At 42.4% G+C, this 14,427-nt stretch overlaps 1 protein-coding gene and 2 non-coding genes across 3 annotated transcripts in view; all 3 read left to right on the top strand.

The window, feature by feature from the left end:
- The first annotated feature begins 12 nt into the window (after nucleotides 1-12).
- trnal-caa (transfer RNA leucine (anticodon CAA)) lies at nucleotides 13-123 on the top strand. The gene is made up of 2 exons: nucleotides 13-50; nucleotides 78-123. It is a non-coding gene; the product is annotated as a tRNA-Leu (tRNA).
- A 203-nt stretch (nucleotides 124-326) lies between these two features.
- Nucleotides 327-437, top strand: trnal-caa (transfer RNA leucine (anticodon CAA)). The gene is made up of 2 exons: nucleotides 327-364; nucleotides 392-437. It is a non-coding gene; the product is annotated as a tRNA-Leu (tRNA).
- A 3,107-nt stretch (nucleotides 438-3,544) lies between these two features.
- Nucleotides 3,545-14,427, top strand: part of LOC138599219 (plexin-B2-like) — a 180,961-nt gene continuing 170,078 nt past the window's right edge. Inside the window, exon 1 of the mRNA XM_069670723.1 lies at nucleotides 3,545-3,997. The gene's annotated coding sequence lies outside the window, so the exon portion shown is untranslated. The remainder of the gene's footprint in view (nucleotides 3,998-14,427) is intronic.

Below are 14,427 nucleotides of genomic sequence, written 5' to 3'. Positions count from 1 at the left end.
CCAGCATTCAGTGTCAGGGTGGCCGAGCGGTCTAAGGCACCAGACTCAAGGTATGACTCCTTCCTGATCAAAGGGACTTCTGGTCTCCACATGGAGGCGTGGGTTCGAATCCCACTCCTGACATTGTTTTACCACAAGTTCCTTTGCTCCCTTAGATTGGTGAGACGACAAAAACCCAACTGTTTTGACTATTCGTCCAGTCTCACTTTGACACATACCACCAAACATTTGTAAGAGAACTTGCAGTGAAACCTTCTACTGAAATCAAAAATAGTGCTCCTAGATCTGGTAAGGACCTAGGATGTAGTAAAGGTCTGCATTCAGGTGTCAGGGTGGCCGAGCGGTCTAAGGCGCCAGACTCAAGGTATGACTCCTTCCGGATCCAAGGGACCTCTGGTCTCCAAATGGAGGCGTGGGTTCAAATCCCACTCCTGACAAGCTTTATCATATCCAGACTTTTGACTCGTTGGTGAGCCTGAACAAGTCTAGTCTGGTAGTGTGTGTGTCCCTATGTGCAGACCCAGGTCTAAATAATGTGTATTGACAGGCTGTAGAGTCACTGAAACACATCAAAGAGTGTGCACGTGAGCATGTGCGACAGTATTTGCGTGTGCTCTGTTTGAGGAGACAGTGCAAACACAAACACACACAATGCCTCTGTTTATTCCAACACTGTGTTTTACAGCTCATTTAGCCGACCAGTGAACCCTGCAAACCATCCAGACATCCATATGAGTAGCAAGTCAAATACGCAGGCAGCCACAGACACACACACACACACACACACCCGACAGATAATTAACCAGTCGGATGAGCAGAAAGACAGTTTGTCAGCCAAAAAGGAAGAAGTCTGTCAGCCCGAGTGATAAGTCAGTTAGCCGGTTAGCCTGTCAGCACTTAATGGGTCTATCAGTGTAACATGACTGACACGTGGTGACACTCACACCCTGATTGTGTATGCGCTCTTTAAGATGTGTTTCCTGTGCAGAACCATTTAAAGATTCGTGTGCAGCCAGCATTCATAACTCCATCCACCTGTTTGTGCACCCTTTCACCTTTAATGTTGAAATGATCTGATTCACAACAGAGTGCATAAGTAGATTGCTTTTCACAAGTACGCAATACTTTTGATTCAAGACTCTTAGGTGCTCGCTCAGTCATTTGTCCTGTTTGAAATGGATTGTATTTGTTTGTTTTTGCTGTGTACTGAACACAATGTCTGGATTGTTTGTTGTCAGAGTTGATTTAGTGGAAAATGAGTTTTCCCACAGGAGATTAATGACACGCTTTAATCCGGTCTAATCAAATCTAATACTATCGGAAGTAATCTAATCTAAACTCTTAATTTCCTCTCAAAAACACAAAATGTGCAATATGCCAAATTGGATCCAAATAATTGGATAAAACCTGATGTTATTGTATTTTTTGGGTCATTAAAATCCATGTGCAAGGAAAAGAGAGATGGAGGGTTGCTCTTTATCGAAGGAGTCTACAAGGAAAGTGCAAACAAAAAGACACCCAGCAGCTCCAAACATGCAGCAACATTGAGGAAAGAATGCTAAGAGCCTAGCATAACATTACATAAGAAAAGTAAAACCAATGCCGTAACCTTTTGCAGCACACCACAGCATGTATAATCCATGCCGATCCATAGATGGGCCTTTAAAATACACAAAATCAACATCAAATACACAAAAGAAAGAATAAAAGACAAACTCAGCAAACAAAAGTATAAATCTCAGAATTTAACTAACAAAAAAAGACCAAAAACAAACTGTAAAACAATTAAACACAGTGTTTAAAAGGAAAGTGTGTCTAACAAGGCTTCAGCTTCATTCCCTGCCCATGACCTTTGACCCTTGTGCACCCAAATGCCCCAAAACGCAGACGCACACAGCCATACTCAGAGCTTTCTCCAGACATAAATCATTCCTGCCATAGCAGGAAACTCGCGCTCCTTGAAGTTGTCCTAACGCAGCGATGCCTACTGTAACATGCAGGAGTCTTATGAAACAAAAGGTTAGGCCCCTGAATGGCCCAGTGTCAAGGATTACTTCTCAGACAAATTCTCCAACAACAAAGCCTCCATTGTGCCCCGCCAGGCCCTCGAATTAGCAGCGGGGGCGACTGCACGCTTAACTGGGCTTGACAGCGCGACCACTCTCCCAGACCTCTGTGAAGATTGCTTCCATTTAAAATGTCCAGAAAATGACGGCACAGGAGACAGAAAATATAAAGATTAAACGAAACTGAATCCAGCTGACGTCTCTCAGGGGACTCAGTATGAATGATTATTTATGCTAATTAAACCGTCTGTGATCTATTTAAAAGTGGTTTTAATCTAAGCATGGATTAGGCTGCAGCACGTGCAACATCTGTCGGGAAGTAAGCAACAGATTATTTGTTTTAGCAGTGATTTCTTTGGCTTGCTGCATTTTTTAAAATATATCACATTCTTTATGTAAAATGTGATCGCAATGCATTTTCATTTCCCTGCTGTGTCTGCTGTCAAGGGTAGTTCTTGAATGGCCTTCAATTTAAACCCATGGGACAGAGTTTAATCTGCCGCTGTCAAGCCGGTAAGAATACACGGAAAGTCTTCCGGCAGCGATTTTCAGAATAAAATCCCAGAGCGTGGTTTTGACAAACACAATGACTAGAGATTTGAAAACACTAAGTCAGTAACATTTTACGAGCATTAAAGTCAAGTTAGCAGTTTTAACGTATCCCATACCAACAGGAAAGTCATGCACGGTACGAAAATAAAAACAAAAGGACATTTTACTGTTAAGGATGAAAACATTTCAAGTGTTTTCTCTCCAGATCTTAAATTTCCAACACTGTCTTTAGCTCTCTTTGCAGGAAGTGTCCACCAACAACACGTTAAAAACAATGTGTTAAGTATGCCAAGATTATATTTACTGCTCAGGCCTACAATTAAAATTTTAGATGGGCAATATTAGTCTTCATACTTGTGGATGTGGATATGTTTAATTAAACTAGTCTGACAGCGTGATGAAGCACAGGCATGCAAGGGTGCAAATTGCATTGAGGTGTGCAAAATGTATGTTATGTATCCTACAACTTTAGTCGCAGTGGGTTTGTTGAAATGTTTTTTCTGGGATATGTGCTGTTGTCTTTTAACTTTAGACTTCTTGTTTTAGTCCCTCAAGAGGCTTTACCTTTTTATTTCCTGGTTAAAAAGTGGTTAATTATAAAAATAAAAACATATTTCACATTGGTGCTGCACACTTTAATATTTAGATCCATAATTTGACTGTTTTTTCAGCCATCTAACATTATGATCTTTTCTTGTTTTGTATTATTTTATTTGTACCCATTTGTCTCTCTAATCCTCTATTCAGGAAGACACAGCTTTTATTTTGAAAGGAACCTTGCCAGACTTCATGTGTTCATGCAGCTCACTCTTGCTTACTTAACGCAGCCTACAGGCATTGGGGGTTAGTTATGGGAGGAGGAGGAGGAGGAGGAAGAAAAAACCCTCATCCTGATTCTCCCCACTTTGGTTGCGTATCGCGCCGTTTGCAGCAGCGGAGCTCCTGGCTGAAGATCCGGCTGGATGTGTGCGCGCTCCGTCACTGCACTGACTGGATACAGAGAGCACACACTCCTGTCCTGACGTTTGAACCTGGATACGTGTGTGTGTGAGTGTGTGTCATGAATTATTACACCTGAGCCGGGCATGTAGTTAGCCGGGTTCCTGGGCGTGGGAAGGACGAGTCTACTTGTTTTGTCGTGGGAATAATTGTTAAACTAAACTTCAGCTGTGACTGCAGCGGCTGCGCAGCTCCAACGCACGTTTATTTCGCTCCAGTTTGACTCGTTTCCTCGAATCAGGATGTAAATTTGGGAACTTTTATTTTTGATTTTTAAAGGACCGTTGGTACGCAGAGGACGACTTTCATTTTCCAACTTTTTGTGCGGAATACAGACACCAAACTCGGCTGTACGGTGACACAGGACGATATATCCAGAGGTAAGCTGCGTTTGCATGTTTTACTTCTTTTCATATTTACCTGTTTTGGCCTGAGTTTCACAAACACATGAACGGTTTCCAAACGCTTTTCACAACAGGAAAAGCTTTAAGGGGATTTTAAAGCTTTGTAAGGCACTCGTGATTTCTTATGAACGTGTTTTCGCCCCTTTTTCTTGTTTAGAGAACGTCACCCAGAACTCCGCCTGTAAAACATGTATTTTCACAATGTATTGATTGTTAGCGAATCGCTAGCGCACAATGTTGCAGAACTTGTGGTGTTTTACACATGATATTGAGTTAATAATGATTCGGCGTATATGTTGTGAGCCTTTACTTGAGTAAAACTTTCAAAATTGGTGTAATGTATGTAAAGAGCTGCAATTGATGTAGCAAAGACAGTTTTAAGAACTTTTAGTTAGTGGGCGGGTTTATTTTAAAACTAAGAATGGCACAACTTTTAAAGGTGTTGTTGTATGTGTTTTATATAAGCCGAAGTAACGACTGGGCTGTAATGGTTAGTCTCAAGAGTGGAAACCTGTTATGGAGGCACTCGTCTTTGCGGATATGTGAGGTCATACTCAACTCCCAGATTCTTAAACGAAGTCTGGCGCATTAGGGAGTGACAACGGAATGTGTTGGGAACTAATCAATGCACAGAACATCTGGAGCCTCAGCAAGTGGGCTGATCCTGTTGAGTGGGTGACACGGCTTTTATAATGTATTCCAGACTTGACTGACTTCTTCCAGAGTTAACTTCACATTCTGGCTCTTTATACCAGCTGCCTAAAAACCATTATCTTTTATCGATTCTCCCCATTAAATCCATACTAATCCCGAGGAGGATAATTGGAAGTTAGAGGGAGACTTTAAAGCTCTGAGGTGGTATCAGTGCGATCTCCCTAATATTGCACACAGTTAGTGGGTGAAACAGATGTTTTCTGATGGCAGTATTGATCAGAAGTGCTTGCACCGTTACAAAAGCAGCCAGATAATGATTCTACTTAGTCAAATCTTTGGCTCCAAAGGTCATTAAAACACATTAACCTCGTCTTCATGTGTGCAGCTATGAATCTTTGAAACAACACTGTCCTGTTGGCCATCTGCTTCCAAGCATTTCTGTACATGATGGGAAGGTAATTGCCCATGGTGTCAGTTAATGGATTAGAATAGCCTCCACGCTGCGCCTTGAGCTCTGTAGCCATAAAACCCTGATAGCTGCAGCTTCACCGCTCTGTTTAAACTGGTTGTTTGATGTTATGGCTAATACGGCGCTCGGATCGCTCGAGCATGCAGCTTCAAGGCTGCTTGAGCAGTTTATTGTCATGTTTAATTTATTGCAGAGGGAATAAATGCTGGAAACGTTCAGGTGTGCTGTTTGCATACACGGCTTGGAGACAGATTCTCTTGGAAACAGTCCAATAAAACTTGCACCAAACTGCAGATTCAAGCTTCCAGTGATGAAATGTGTCCTTAAACACATTAATGTTGCTTCTGTTCATTTTTCAGCGGTACAGAAGCTTTAACGTCTTCTTATAGCAATCGATAGTTCAAAAGCATTGTGTCCCTTTGAATAACCTCAACAGTAAATCCTTTTTTAGTGTTTTGCTAGAAGCCAGAACACGTGCCTCCACACACAGCACAACACAAACACTCTCTCCTAACTTAGTAAGCAGCTGAAGTTCACGTTTAACCGCCTGAGGGGTAAACCGTACAGTGTTTTACGTTATCTTCCGACTGGGAAATGGAGCACGCAGTTCTTGGGAAGTTGTACAAATATTTCTTGGAGGCAAAAAGAGTTTAATTGGTTTCTTATTGGGCAGAACGGAGAAGAAGGCTTACTCTCAAGTTTATAATTTACAGAGAAGGGAAATCAAAGAGCAATAACCTCTGTGTGTTTCCTCTATTCATGACATGGACATCGGCCTAGACCTGGTTTGACTTGCACGTTTTGCATTTGGTAGCTTCTTGATGTTCGCTTCCTCTTCTCTCCTCTGTTTGTGTTTTAACTGGACTTTACTCTGGTCTAAACGTTCAGTCAGACCAGATTTAGCAGGTTCAAATGGACTCGTACATTGTTGGGAAATCTACATTGGATTGGGAAAGATGTGTGCAGGTCTGCAAGCGTTAGCCGCGGGAGCTAACACACGTGACTTTACTGTTGTTTCCTGTCTTTAAGGCTTGGTCCTGCCAACGCTTAAAGGAATAGTTTGACATTTTGGGAACTAGACTTATTTGAGCATTACAATGCTTATGGTAAGCTAAGCTAACCAGCTGATGACTGTAGCTTCATGTCAACAAAGACTTGAGATAGGTATCCATCTCCTCTTTTTACCCTGAGAAAGAAGAAAAAATGTCAAATTAGTCTTTTGAAGATTAATTTCAATGAAGTCTGAGGTTGTAGGCAGCTAACAGCGATTGATTTAGTTGATAATTTATTTATCAAAAGCGTCGTAAAATAAGGACAAATGTCCGTTAAAAATTTGAGGAACAAGACAGTTGCAAAGTCCAAATGTTAGCCAAAACGGTAGCTAGCTAGTAAACACTCCAAATGTTAGCCAAAACGCTAGCTAGCTAGTAAACACTCCAAATGTTAGCCAAAACGCTAGCTAGCTAGTAAACACTCCAAATGTTAGCCAAAAAGCTAGCTAGCTAGTAAACAGAAAAGTACATAGAAAATAAAAAGTTAGATATTTTAACTGACTAGCACTAGCATGATCCTAGCTTGCTAGCAATCAACTATTAGCTCAACACTTCCTGTAGCACTTAGCATTTTGCCTTCAGTTTTTTAATAAGCAAAGACATTGAAAATCAACAATTACAATTTCATCTTTGTGAATTTGCTAAAGCTAGCCGGATCCTGCACCACAGTTGAAAAAATGTTAGCTAAGCTAAGCGTCAGAGGAATGTTGTTGGGAAAGCCCCGAGAAATGCTCTCAGACTGTCGGCTAACGCGCTCATTGATCGAGACAGTACAGTTAGACCATCAGAAACCTGTTTGAGTGGAATGCAGGCGGCTCGGTCACGTGGCTCAGTTGTGTTGTTGAGCTCAGCCTGAGGCCTGCAGGAATCAAACTACGACTGTGAGAGGTGCGTGGCCCTTTAAATGAGAAATGAACAGTGAAATTAGTCGGTTTTAACTTTATTAAAACAAAACCCAAAAGTAATAACTGGAGATTATGTTTAATTTAATTTAGTTGGATTAGCGCTCCGTTATGATTCAATATTTGGCAATTAAGCAAAATATTTGTATAATAATTGGATTAAATGTTTGCACGACTCTGTCTATTCAAGCTGGAGTTTAAATCTGGCATGCATGCAAAGAGTTTGGTGTGCAGTGCAACAGTGCAACCAGTGCTTAAAGACATATGTAGAACCTTTTGTAAGCAAATAAAACGAGCAAATACTTTGCTGCACGTAAAAGTCTTGCATCTAATAGTACAAGACGTGTTAAAGTTAAAGTCTTAGTCCGCAAATTGACTCCGCCTTGAATTATGAGCTCCCAAAAGTAGCTTTTTTATTCTTGTGCAGAGAAATTAAGTTGCACACATTTGATTTAAAAGTTAAAAGTTGCAACTGTATCGTGTATTTCTGCACGGTGATCTCCAAGCATGTGTAGCTTTGCTCGACTCCATTTAATGCAGTTATAATCCTCGGCCACATAACTGAAAGCATGCATTGTCTATTTAATGAAATAATGTGTTTAAGTAAGTAAGTTTAAGCATCTCATGCACACACACATGAATACACTGACTCTGAAAACCCCGCATAATTTATCTTACAAGCACAAACACAAACATGTAAATAATTAAAAGCAGAAAATAACTTCTCCTGCCAACAACCAGTGAAAGAAAACACACACTTAATCCCATCAACAAGCGAACTACACACTCCAAACCAAACAGACAGGGTAACAAATGTGTGCAAATGTGCGTCTGAAAGTGTGTGAACATCGATGTGACTCTGCATTCATGACCTCTGCCTCTTTAACCCCTGACCTGTGAAGACTGATGCTCTCTTCCTGTTTTAAATCACCACAGCGCGGAGAGAGCGGCCAAAGCTTTCACGAGGTTTCCCCTCGCTCAGTCTTCGCTTGTTGTCTCTGCCAAGTTTTAGGGAAGAGTAATTTAATTTCAGGCTTTGAGGTTACGAGTGAAGACTCTTATTTTGATGTATGAACACAGGAGCTGCTGTGAGTTTGGGATAAAAACAACCACATGTTTCTAATAGAGGCGAGGACACGCTGTATGAGATTAACTACATTTAAGAAACTAACATGTTCAGTGAAGAAGCAGCCAACGATTCGCACAGACATCTCTGCAAACTGAAACTTTTCCCGGTTGCCAGACGAACAAAGTGTCCGAACACATGCTGCAGGAATCCTGAGCCAGCTCTGCAGCAGACAGCAGACGGTCAGCGGCGAGAGCGTGACGTCCATCTGTTACACACGGTTTTATCTCTCTAACACTGTGCTTTCAATTTGCACGCAGCCTATGATCACAGATTACAAACAGATAGAAATGCTGTGTTACGTCGCCACGGGAACAGTCTGTTAAACACAAAGCACTGACAACCTTCACCTGCATGCATATGCTTTGTTTTCGCACCTGCAATTTTAAACTCGGCGCCAATTAGACAGATTTTTGACACATATTTTGTGCTGAGCCAGCTGCAATTTGTGCTCTAACTAGGGCTGTGCAGCATGGTCGAAATCATCGTGATGTAAGTCTGGATATTTTTGCAAATATTTATCACCAAATTTAAGAACTTAATTAGCCTCAGGCATCTTTAGGATGTGCAGGGAAATTCTCACAGAGCTAGCGCTAAACACAAAACATAAAGAGACCGCGACAATACAAAATATAAAAGTCCAAAAAAAGTTAAAAGAATAAGAAATATACCAAAACACCTTAAAATATTGTGATGCAACAGAGCACATTAGCGAGTTAGCATGCTAAAGCTAGCAGAAAAGCTAACTGACACCCATAGTTCTGAGCCAGGGACAAAAACAGGAACACACAAGTTTACAACAAGGTTTCAGTGACATGACACACAAACACACCTGTCCCACCTGGGCCAATGACAGAGCCAGGTGACATTCCACTCCTCCGAGAGCTCCCCTCTGATTGGCCGAGTCGGGCGTTGTCACTCTTGGAGGAGTACAGCAGAACAGGAAGTCAAACGTCTGAGTGACTCAGTGAACTTTGGTCTGCTTTGTTTACTCGTCTTGTGTCGCTGCGGGCTGTCGATGATGTCACGGGCGCGTCATGAAACCAGAGAGCTGAACTCACTTTACCTCAGCGTGTTTACACGGAGGAACATTTTAAAATGAGCCAAGAAGAAAATGCAGTCGGAACGTTTTCCTCCAAACAAAGAGCTTGTGAAGTTTAAGGAGTCATTAAATGTTTGATTTTCATTCATATAAGTGAACAAATAATCATCAGAATGTGACAGTAAACTAATCATCTTTGGGTTGTGGATAAAACAAGACATTCACTAGCGTCATATCGAGCTTTGGGAAACAATAATTCATTATTTCCTGATATTTTATGATCCACAACTATGTGGCATAAAAATAATCAGCACCAGTGATTTTCTTAAGTGTTTAAAAAGCTGCTTCATTTTCTGCAGGGCGATCGTTGCTGCAGCTCTGGTTTGGCTGTTATTCCAAATATGTTAACAAAACAAAACAGAGGCTGTAGCAGTTGGAAGAAGTCAGATTAGATCACCAAGCTTTTATTTTGAAAGTTTTTTTAACCCTTTGAGTCACTTGTTCAACCAAAGTGCTACATTTCCTGTTGTCGAGTTACTTAAATGTGAGTATGTACAGCTTTTCTCTTGTTTTAAATCATCTGAAAGTGATTATATTGGGGTATTTAAGATATAATAGATCTCAGTTTCGTTCTCTTCAACGTCCTCGACGTAACTCTTGATTTTCCTGGCTGACGGTCGCTTTCCTTTTCAGACTGTTTGCTTCATCTGAGCGTCGAGTTTGTTTCTTCTTCTTTGGATTTTCACTTCTTGTTGAAGTTGTATCTGTAGTCATCCATCTTTTCTTTGTTTGTTCAGCCATAGTAGATTACTGTTTACTCGCAACACTTGCAGAGAGCGGAAAAGCAGCCGCTTAGCTCCGCCTACCCTCTCTGGCAGACCAACCACTGCTGGCTGATGGGAAACGTGTCACTAACTGGGTGATAGATAGAGACTTAACAGACATTTATTTAGCTGAAAGTCTTTGAGATGATTACTTTAAAGATGATTTGGGCTCTGCGATGTTGCCATGTTGCCATGTTGCTGCTCACATATGGAGCCTCTTGAAGGACTCCTCCACCAGACTCTTCTTCTCTTGTCTGGAATTTCGCGACGCCTTTCATGCCGAGATCTTTTCCTCACACGCCCTTTACGTTATAATGAGCACACTCTATCAAACTGCATCCTCTCTCTCCCTCTCCGCCTCTTTTCATCTCTGAGGGTTTTTCACCCTGTTAGTGAATGAAAGAAAAAAGGCTGCAGCTCCCAGAAAACATGAAATGTGTCACTTTTTGTGCCGCGCGGTGCTTTTTCCCAGGGACGCAGGTATCTGTGTGGAGGTGTTCCCGGCAGCTAATGAAGATGCTTTCACGAATGTCACTTTTGTGCAGTGTTACACTCACAAGACAGACATTTATTCAGTAAAAAAGGTGCAGATTAGCGCACAGATTAGCAGCCGTTAGCATGTGCGTCTATCTCCTTCAAAGTAAGATTCCTTTATGTCTTTAAACAGCTCATTCCTTGGTGTTTACGTTCCTTGAGGTCCACTCTCAGGTAGCATTTTAACGCCTGCTGCTCGACCTGTGTGAGGAAACATTAATTAATCACATAAAACTGTAAAAATGATCAAAACTGGAACCAAAAAGTGCATTTTAAACCCTGAGAGGTTAAAAAAGCACTTTAAAGTGTCTGTGTGTGTGCAGCAGCTGATTGAGGCTGCTGTGTGTGTGTGTGTGTGTGTGTGCGTGTGTGTGTTTGTCCAGCTGTTAATGCGTGGCTCTCATTAAGCTGCTGTTGTCGGAGGCTCAGAGTGCAGAGCTGTGATTTAAGAAGCCGGTCTGACTGATTACTGACCTGCGCTCCTCTCTGCTTGCTCTCTCTGGATGTGCTTTAGAAATGATGTTCTCTGTGGACGTCTGCAGCTATTAGGGGGGCCGGGGGTATTTGTGCGACACCTTGAGTGTGTCCTGTTTGTGCAGAGTTAAGTGATGGAGGTTGATGCGGAGGGATGGTTGTGTGAAACTCTTGACTTTAAAATCTTTAAAGGGGAGATTCAGGCGTAAAAACAACTTGGGTAGAGCAGAGAAATCAATCAAGTCCATCGTGCTTTCTCTTCAGATGCTCGCTCATCATCGACGTGCTCCCGGGACGTACACATCCTGCAGGCGATCCTTTTCTTTGCAGCGTTGGGACTGAAAGGGGGCTTTAGAGGTTTTAGGACGCGATGGTGATGCATCCGCCGCCGCCATTTTGCTAGCTTTTGTTTACCTGTCATTTCCTGGTTGCTGTTTTGCATGAGCAACGCTCAGCAGAGTCATACCCCTTTCCCACCTAGCATGTTGACGCAGGTTTTTCAGAACCAGGAAGACCCGCTAATAGATGCCGATTCTCTCTTTTCCCATTGCCAGTGAAGTATCCTCCTGTCGGTCTCTTTTCTGCTGCGTCACCGTCTGACATTACACAAACACGCGCCGGAGACAGAGTTAGTAACCAGTGAAGATTTTACGGTGGTCTTTATTGTATCTATCACTCATTCAGTCTTTTTATCAAACTTGGAACAATGTTGGAGCGCTGCTCGGACAGAGACGGGCGGAGTTTGTAGCTGAGATGACAAGGAGTCGCAGAAGTTACCAATGGAGCATAGCATCGTGCGGGAAAGGGGGCGGAGATTAGCGTGTTGACCCCGGTTTGGTGTTCCTAACAATGCCGATCAGGGCCGACTACTGCAGAGTCATTTGACCCGGGACTGAATGCCGATTGTAACCTTCCCAATTAAGCAAAAAAGCGGGTGTTAGCGGGTGTTAGCGGGTGTTAGCGGGTGTTAGTGGGTGTTAGCAGGTGTTAGCAGGTGTTAGCGGGTGTTAGCGAGTGTTAGCAGGTGTTAGCGGGTTTTTTGAAAGCGAAAACGATGTTGCAACCGCACAGAGCATGAAAAACACGCTTGATGACCCAACCAACTAATTATCAACAATTTCATTTGTTGGCGACTAAATTTGTCATATTTTTTTGTACGCGACCCTTCGTACCTCGCGTCGTGTAAGGAAGTCACCTGTAATTAATACACTACATCTTGTACTTTATGCAAAGCCACTTTTGTACATAGCATCATTTACATCACATACGTTTCTTAATATCACTTTTGTATGAAAAGTAAGAAACATAATTTAACAAAACTAGACTTCAACCCAAACCAGAATCTTTTTTTGTGAACCTAACCAAGTAGTTTAGGCGCCTAAACAAATGGCGCCATTGGTGTTGAAGTAACGCTATAAGAAAGCTCCTGTGGGAGACGGTAGAAACAGGACTTATGTGAAGGAAATGTGTGAGGTCACAAACTTGTCATCAAGCTGTCAGTAACCCATCCCTGTGTCTTTGAATATTTCGGATGTTGGATTGAATTTTTTACACTCAGAAACCTCCCGTCTCCGCCGTATTCCCGCGTGGAGCAGAAACGTAAACGGACGTTTTACCAGGATGAGCTTTTCATGCAGCGCGGACGTGTTACAAATTGTTTCTGTCGTCTCTCCATTCAGCCTTCCACATTATCAACCCAGGGAGTGATCCCCCCCGCCCCATCAGATCCAGTCAGATTACATTGTCTCGCTGATGGAACAATTTGTAAGTCAGTTTTGTCAGCATCTCGCTCCTGCAGGACTCCCAGGAGAGCAATGTGTGCAGGCCTCCCAACCATCAGGCCTCATTTATTTTACCCAGGATGCCCTTTAACTTTATCATCGTGACTGCCGATACATATACACACTCCGTCTCTGTATCTCTCACACACACACACACACCGCTTTATGATGATGGATATTCCTCTGCTGGATGAAGAGCGGGAAGCGTGGAGGGACATTTAGCAACCTGAATATAGCCGCCTGTCTCCGTCTCTGTCTGTTAATTCAGGGTCACGTCAGTCAGTCGGTTCGGGGACGTGAGACAGAGTTATCATTAAAGGAATAAAAGGCCGCTGCTTGCTCGGTGAAGAATAGGAAACATGAAAAGAGACGCAAAGACAAAAAACGACCGGAGGACGAGCGCTACAAAGACTCGCTGTCTAATGATTCTACACAGCTTCCATTTAATTTCATACAAAGCCTTTAATTACTCCCTTTTCTCGCTGCTTAAGTCTATTGTGTGGCTTATTACAGGGGGGACGGGAGGTTCATTATACAGACAGACAGATGCACTTCAGACTCTTTCTCACTGGAGTACAGTGGAGTGTTTTTCCCCTGTCATGGAGAGGTGAACCAGGTTTGTGATCTTAAAGGAGCATGCCAAAGTTTTTGCACATTAAAGCGAGACAGATGGATGGAGAGATTTTATCGCTCTGAAGGGGAAGTCTGCTTCCATAGAGCGTGCGTTATGTCTGCCTGCAGAACATGAAGCACATCTGCATGCAAAATAAACACATTTGTAAACAATAAGTACACAAAGCATGCACCTGAATCTGCAGCCAGACCGTCTCTCTGTTGACATCTCCCAATTGGTTCCAGCCATTTCCCGAAGCTCGCAGACGTATTTGTCTTTTTGCTTTAAATTTTCAAAATAAAATCTGTAGGTGATGCACCCCCCTTAAAGTTCAGTGGCTGACCTGCAAGTCACTGCAATCATGACTTGGCATGTTTAACTACCGCACACACTCCTCATACATTCCCTTTGTGCAGTAGGATTAGTTTGCAGGATAGATTTCCAACTTATGAGCGGTTCTGATTGGACAGACTGACCAAGATGTCCAAGCTAGGAAGGATTTCCCAACTTTTCTGTTGACCTGTGCCCGGGGTTGGACTGTTGTCTTGTCAAGGTGTCACGTTACGTTGCCGAGTTTCCTCCTTACGGCTCTTTGTTTGCTAACCAGTGATTATCCAGTGAAAAGCTGCTTTCCACGTAGAGCAATGGGATGTTTGTGTCTTGCCTTGTAGCTGTACCTGTGTCCCAACCTGAAGCCAGCAAAACAATTTAATTTAAGCTGTTAAATGTAACTAACAATCACATTTAAGTTTCAATATGCCAATTTATCAGACCCCAATGTGACGTCTTCAGTTTGCTTCTTTTGCGATAGGGTTAGGGTTAGTCTTCATGTACGATCATAAATGACACAGAAAAGCAGCAAATGATCACATTGTGAAAGCTGGAACAAGCAGGCTGTTAACATTTGTGCCTGAACATTTAATCCATCGTCAAAA

The sequence above is a fragment of the Semicossyphus pulcher genome, unplaced genomic scaffold (assembly GCF_022749685.1).
Source record: "Semicossyphus pulcher isolate SPU_LCO1_2020_fin unplaced genomic scaffold, fSemPul1.0.p SCAF_20, whole genome shotgun sequence".
In the NCBI taxonomy this organism is placed as follows: Eukaryota; Metazoa; Chordata; class Actinopteri; order Labriformes; family Labridae; genus Semicossyphus; species Semicossyphus pulcher.
This window is presented reverse-complemented; position numbering and strand designations above follow the sequence as displayed.